Here is a 7057-nt window from a genome sequence, read left to right as displayed (position 1 = left end):
CTGCGCGAGCGCACATTAAATAGATAGACCACATTAGCCCCATGTGATTACGAGACGATTCACAGGTGAGACACATTATTCACACAACATAGCCATAACCACGGAGTTCCGCTGACGCAGACAAAGCACGTGGACAACATTTACACACGCCAAGAAGGGAGGGGCCGGGGTCCTCAACGTGACAGATAATTTGCTCTTTGTGAAGCTGTTTCAACAGCTTTAGCTGGGGCCAAATAAAAGCATTTCTGATTTTTGTTCATTTAGTTGGAGAAAATTAATAGCCATCCATGAATTTATCTCCTTTAAGCATTCACTTAGCCGAGTTACGGCTGTGAGATCATTAGGCTTGAAGGGCATGTAAAGCTGGGTGTAATCGGCATAACAATGGAATGCTATATTGTGTTTCCTAATAATATACAGTGAAAAAAAGGCAGGCCCCCAAATAAAACCCTGTGGAACCCCGCATCTCAGGCTGGCGATAGATGAATAACAATTTCCCACATTTATCCTAAAAGTCCTATTACTCAGGTAAGATCTAAACCAATCTAGGACGGTTCCCTGAAAACCAACCATAAGCTCAAGTCGTTTAAGCAAAATGCCATGGTCGACAGTATCAAACGCAGCACCGAGGTCTAAAAGAAACATACATTTCCTGAATCGGTTGCTAACAATAAGTCATTTGTCACCCTTAGCAACGCAGACTCTGTACTATGAAGTGCTTTAAAACCAGACTGAAATTCCTCAAAGATTTCATTTTCTAATAGGTATGTTATTTGCTGAAATACTGATTTTTCAAGTAATTTAGAAATAAAACTTAATTTGGAGATTGGCCGGAAATTACTGAGGATGTTTGGATTTAGGTTTTGTTTTTTCAAAATTGGCTGAATGACAGCTTGTTTACAACAGGCTGGAACCATGCCCGAAGATAAGCTTGCATTTAGGATTAATGCAATACCTGGCCCTATTATATCAAAAGCCTTTTTAATAAGGCGGGTAGGAATAATATCACATGGAGATGTTGAGGGTTTCATCTGAGAGACCATATCTTTAATATCCAAAAGAAAGACAGGTTCAAACTGATTGAAAACAGCAGAACCTACTACATCTACTGGTTTATCATTTCCGGGGGGGGGGGGGGGGGGGGGCTTATATTAGCCCTTATCAATCTTATCAATGAAGACTTGCAAGAAATCCTCACAAATTTTGGGTGATTCCACAAGAGTGATGGGTGGTGCCTTTAGGACAGCATTTAAGGTATTAAACAAAACTTTAGGTCTATAGTGATTTTTTGCTTTTACAGCATTTTGAAAATCAGTCAGACAGTGTTTTAAAATGTCCAAAGAGACCTGCAGCTTCTCCTTTTTCTATTTCCTTTCAGCACATCTACATTTACGTCTAAGGGCTTGGGTAGAATTATTTAACCATGGCTGAGATTTAGATTTAATCTGTCTGGTTTTAAAGGGAGCAACAGAGTCAAGAATAGTGGAACAAGATGAATGAAACAGAGCTACTAGTTCATCCACATTTACACTAGGAGCCGATGCCTCTATAATGCTATTTACAGAACTCTTCGAGTAAGCTTGTGAAAATTTGGAGACAGTAAGACAAAAACACCACGCAGACAAACACTTACCACGAGACATGACCACGAATGAAGGAGAAAGTAAAGGAGACTGGCAGCTTCCAAAAAGTGGCTGGTCATTCTGTGACGGGCAGGGGTGAGCAACTAAAAAGGAAGCGATCATGCCAAGTCTCAGGGAAAGAGGATGGTTTAATAGAAAGTGTGCAAACCAAAAACCCGTGCAATATCTCAAAATTAAGGATATAATGACCAGCTGGTACAAAGACAAGACATATATAGGCAAACAAATGACCCTCAGGGGACGCACACGACGTCACAAAACAACAACAACAACAACAGCCGCTGTGGATGGAGGCGACCGGTAGGGGGCCGCCTCACCGTGACAATCTTAAAATGAATTCTAAAATACACAGGCAGCCAGTGGCGGGAAGCCAGAATAGGAATAATGTGCTCCCTCTTATGCACTCCAGTTGAAAACCTGGCAGCAGAATTTTCTACCAACTATAGATGTTTAAGGGAAGACTGGGAAGACTCGGTAATTATTGAATATTTGTCACGGTCGGGAGGCCGGGTCGCCGCCAGAGGGTGCATGTCTCAGCTCACACTGCTTCACAACACGCCAACGAGCACCAAACCACTCCTTCTGTCCCCATCACTAGACTACTAGCACCTGTTGCCCATTATGTTGTGCACCCTTCTTTGAGTTGCCCTTTATTTTGAATGCTCTTCTCTGATGGAGAATAAAAATCATTCTGTACAACCCTCGCCTTTGGCCGTTTCTCTTCCCGCGTCACAATATTGAGTAGAGAATGGTGGTTTCTGGAAGCTTGGTTCTTGCTTAAGGCAATGCAAGGCAAGGCAAGTTTATTTCTGTAGCACCTTTCATACACACTGGCAATTCTAAGTGCTTTACACAAGACAAGAAAGAAGATTATTACGAACCGAGGTCTATCACCTTGGCAAGGTGTTGCCCATAATACATAAAAATTTAAACAAGATTTTAAAGGAAATCAAATAGAAATGATAATGATTACAATATAAAAATAAAAGATAAAATAATTAAGATAAAAGAAGATAAAATAAAAGTGTCACGTAGGGCTACGCCCCCCTCTCCTAGCTGTCACACCGGTGTCCCTGTTCCTCATGTCTGTGTTGTTCCCTGCTCATTGATCGTGCCTTTTTGTCTGTTTCTATGGTTTCCCCTGTCTGCCACACCCTTGTCGTCAGTGTTTCCAGCTGTGTCTTGTTCCCCTAGTATGGTATCGGTTGCTTTGTTCTATCTGTTCATTAGTGCTCTTAGTGACCGTGTGCTCTCTGTTATTTCGTGACCGTTTGTGAGTATTGTTCCTTGTTCAGTCCCGCCTTTCTGTCTAGTGTTCTTCCCGTTGCCAGTTGACAGTATCTGGTTCCTGCCTGTCTCAAATACTAAGATGGAAGATACAGAATTAAATGGCTTAGATGAAGTGAATCGTTGGAATTTTAACTCAGTAACACTCAGTGAAACGCTGTGAGTGTGTGTGTGTGTGTGTGTGTGTGTGTGTGTGTTTGTTTCTTCTTCAGCTCAAGTCTATTGCAAAACAGCAGGAAGTTGACTGACTGAACCAAGACAAAGTGAATCTGAACAGTCCTTTACTGCACAGGCTGAACACAGCCAATCTCATGTACACATATGTTAATTTATGTTTTATATTCTTATTGATCCTTTTATTGTTTCTTGTTGATTTTTCATATTTGTGTTTACATTTACCCTTTTCGTAGCCATAGAAGAAGGAATGCAGAGTAGTAATTTCATTGTTCAGTGTAACTGTTTATTGTGAAGATGACAATAGAACTCATGAATCGAGTAGATGGTAGTTTCTGGGAGGTTGGGTGGTTCTGTCTTTGACATAATGGTATTGTATTTGTTGTGAGGGATTATGAAATAAATAGACTTATGCTTTGTCAAAAAAAATAAAAATACAGTAGCCTTGACCTGTTAGGGCTGCTTTTGAAAGCAGATGAATTCTTGTACATACAAAATGACACCACACAAATGCTTTTTCATGAACGCTTTTCACAGGTTTACCACACAGGAAAACAGCAATGCATGTGACACCATCACTTGGGGGATCTCAAGGGGTGTCACTCAAATTTTAGCATGCTACGCCACTTAGAAGGACCTCAAAACTTTAAAACATTCACTTTAATTAGGTTTCAGGTTCTTGGTTTGGGCTGGGAGCAATCAAATATGCTCTAATATTATAACAGGAATTTGAATTTTTCTAATGTTTTATCACCCTTATAATGCATTCTTTCTGAATTCAAATAATGAGAACCACAAAGACGTGTACACTTTAATATCTTAATACTAAGACTGTGTCTGTGTCCTGGCCGTTCCAAATTCTGAGATGTAAGAACATTTATGCTAATAACTTCATTAGGGTAAAGATTAATCTATTACTGTACATACTAGCAGTATTTACTACACTACTACATATTTATTACATAAGTGTAGCTGGTTGTGACTTCTTGAAACCTTTCTTAAATCACTAAGAAAGCATTGTAGAAGTCATGTCCTCTGTTTAGATTTTGGTAAGTACATACTGTATGTTATAGGCCACCCTATAATAATCGTTTCGAGAATTATTTTGTTGCTGACATATTGCAAGTGGAACCGGCACTGAATTTATAATAACACTGACTGGCTAGTGTTTTTTCTTTTTTTTTTTTAAGGAGGCGGGGTTATGATCAGTATAAATCTGCACCAGATCCTCCTGCTCATCACTCCTTACCGAGACATAAAGAGTCTCAGTTCTGCTTTCTCATCCCGATTTGCTCTGCAGTGTCCAACGAAAAATCATGGTAAGTTATTTCTGCCTATAAATATTTACTGGACATATGTATCTACAAGTAGTTGTAGTTCCTAGATTACTACAAGCTCTCATCCATTTCTTCTCTTCTGATGTATGATACACCTGTATCATTGAGAGAACTACTACCTGCACAGCATTAATAAACACCTCAGAGCCCCAAGCTGGCCAAATGTACAATGTTTAGTGACATGGAGCACAAACACTCAGTTAGGCCGGTGTTCATGAAATTTGACTTATGAAGTTATTGTGGTTTCACTGCAGGTGTTCGGTGGAGTTCTGAGAGGTTGCTTCCTGCTCTGCGTTGTTTTTAGAGGAACTGAAACTCAAAATGTGGACCAGAACACTCTGGCTCGGATAATCAAGTACATTCAGAACAAGTAAGCGAAACAATGTCTAATATAAATAATGCAAAATAAGTGGAGCATTGTAAATTATTATACAAAAGCAAGAAAATATAGATAACATTATTCTGCAGTAGCTCCTTCAACATTAAAATCAATTTCTCAGTGTCATTACATGAATTATCATGCCTTTCATTGTTTTGTTCATTACAGGTTTAGCCCTGGTGTTGATGTTCAGTATGCAGTGGCCCTCAATATTCCAGCTGATCAGTGTGCTGCAGGTTTTATTCCAGGTCAGGACTTCCTTGAAGGCAATGACCCAGTAAATGTTAAAAAGGTCTTAAATGAAAGAAACATTTATCAAAGCAACACAATGATTGGGGCTTTGCCAAAGAGTAACGCCCACTCTGAGTCACGGCTGCTAAATTCAGCAAATCAAGCCTCGCCTATGCAGAACCTCCTGAATAAGAACAGCAATGGCTGTGTCATTTTCTACACCTACAACTCCCCCTGTCTAAATACATGTTTAAATGAACAGAGTCCGTATAACATTCTCAAAGCCCTCAAGATGTTCAACAGCCGAAATCGAAAAGCTTTTGTTTTCAGTAAGATTTTTGGCAGCGAGAGTCGTGATAACCGCCGTACAAACTTTGCAAAAGTAAACAAAGAAATTTTTCTTTATCAATGTACTCCTGAAAGATGCAATGCTTGCTTTAATGGAGAGGTTTTTAATGCCGTTTGCTGAAACCTATGTGAACCACATTATGTAATATGTATCTCAGAAAGTCAAAGTACTCTGAATAATTACATCCTCAAGCTAGATCAGTAAATAAACGCATAAAGATTATTGTAGTTGTAAACATAAGCATTGTGTGTGTGTCTGTTTGTCTAAGGACTTTGGGTAATCATATTCCCAGAAACTAACTGGTCATGGTCACTGTCTCAGTGGTTGTGCTATGAACTAAATGCTATCGTGTACACCAGGGGTGGGGAACCTCCGGCCCGCGGGCCGTATACGACCCCCCACTCAGCCATATATGGCCCGTCGGGTATTTTCTATATTTTATTAAATATATATTTAGGATTTATGCAGTCACTTTTGATACTCTACAACTCAATTAGCATATTTTCAACGAACCAATTAGCTGCAAGAAACATGATTGTAGGTTCATCCGATTAGATGCATCTTTTCTGACAAGTAAGCTTGTCCGAGTTGGAAAAATGGCGAAGCGGAGGAAAGTTGATGATGAATATCGTGCCTTTCAAGAAAAATGGACGACAGAATATTTTTTCGTTGAAGTGAAAGGAAAGCCAGTATGCTTAATTTGTAGAGAAGCCCTCGCTGTTCTCAAGAAAAGCAATATTGAAAGACATCATACCACCAAACACGCAAGTTATACTACACTGCAGTACGAGCAGAGAAAATAAAGGCGCTTAAAAAAAATTTGCTTACACAGCAAGCGTCTTATACACGACCCAAAAAGGAGCTGGATAGTGTGACTGAGGCGAGTTACGTGAACTGATAGCAAAGAGGCTGAGGCCATATTCTGAAGGAGAGTTTGTGAAGGAATGTATGGTCGCTGCTGCTCAGGTGCTCGCTCCAGAAAAGCTGAAACTGTTCCAGAACGTCAGCCTTTCTCGTCGGACCGTATTGGCAATATGGCACAGGATATTGAGAAATCTCTGAAAGATTCTGTCAAGGATTTTGAGTTCTACTCATTGGCTTTAGACGAGACAACAGACATAACGGCAATTTTTGTACGTGGAATTATGGTGGATTTTAACACAAGAGAGGATTTGCTTTCGTTGGTGGGCATGCATGATACAACCAAAGGTGAGGACATTTTGAGAAGCTAATGATAGCAATGCACTCAACAAATTATGTGGACTGACAACTGATGGTGCACCAGCTATGGTGGGGACACATAAAGGATTGGTGGCACTAATTAAAAAAGAGATGGCACGTGTGGGTGTAGATCCCAGCAGTTTATTTACATGTCACTGTATTATTCACCAAGAAAATCTGTGCTCACAGTCACTGTGTATGAAAGATGTAATGGCAACTGTTGTTTCCTGCGTTAACTTCATTAAAAGTAGAGGGCTAAATAATCGAAAGTTCAAGGAATTTTTGAAAAGCCTGGAAAAAGACTACGGAGATTTGGTTTACTACTGTGAGGTGCGATGGCTTAGCAGGGCTAACATGCTCAAGCGATTTTATGAACTCCGAGATGCTGTTAAAAGTTTCATGGAAACAAAAGGGAAATGTAATGAAAAACTCAATG

At 39.9% G+C, this 7057-nt stretch overlaps 1 long non-coding RNA gene across 2 annotated transcripts; it reads left to right on the top strand.

Annotated features, from left to right (window-relative positions):
* The first annotated feature begins 3174 nt into the window (after window positions 1-3174).
* Window positions 3175-5630, top strand: LOC143477670 (uncharacterized). Of its 2 annotated transcripts, none has more exons than XR_013121605.1 (4): window positions 3175-3193; window positions 4295-4423; window positions 4696-4811; window positions 4989-5630. It is a non-coding gene; the product is annotated as an uncharacterized LOC143477670 (long non-coding RNA). The 2 variants fall into 2 exon arrangements; XR_013121604.1 differs by lacking the exon at window positions 3175-3193 and adding an exon at window positions 3225-3243.
* The last annotated feature ends 1427 nt before the right edge of the window (window positions 5631-7057 follow it).

This window comes from Brachyhypopomus gauderio, chromosome 16 (genome assembly GCF_052324685.1).
Source record: "Brachyhypopomus gauderio isolate BG-103 chromosome 16, BGAUD_0.2, whole genome shotgun sequence".
Taxonomy (NCBI): Eukaryota; Metazoa; Chordata; class Actinopteri; order Gymnotiformes; family Hypopomidae; genus Brachyhypopomus; species Brachyhypopomus gauderio.
The sequence above is the reverse complement of the archived record's forward strand: the minus strand, read 5'-3'. Positions and strand labels throughout refer to the sequence as shown.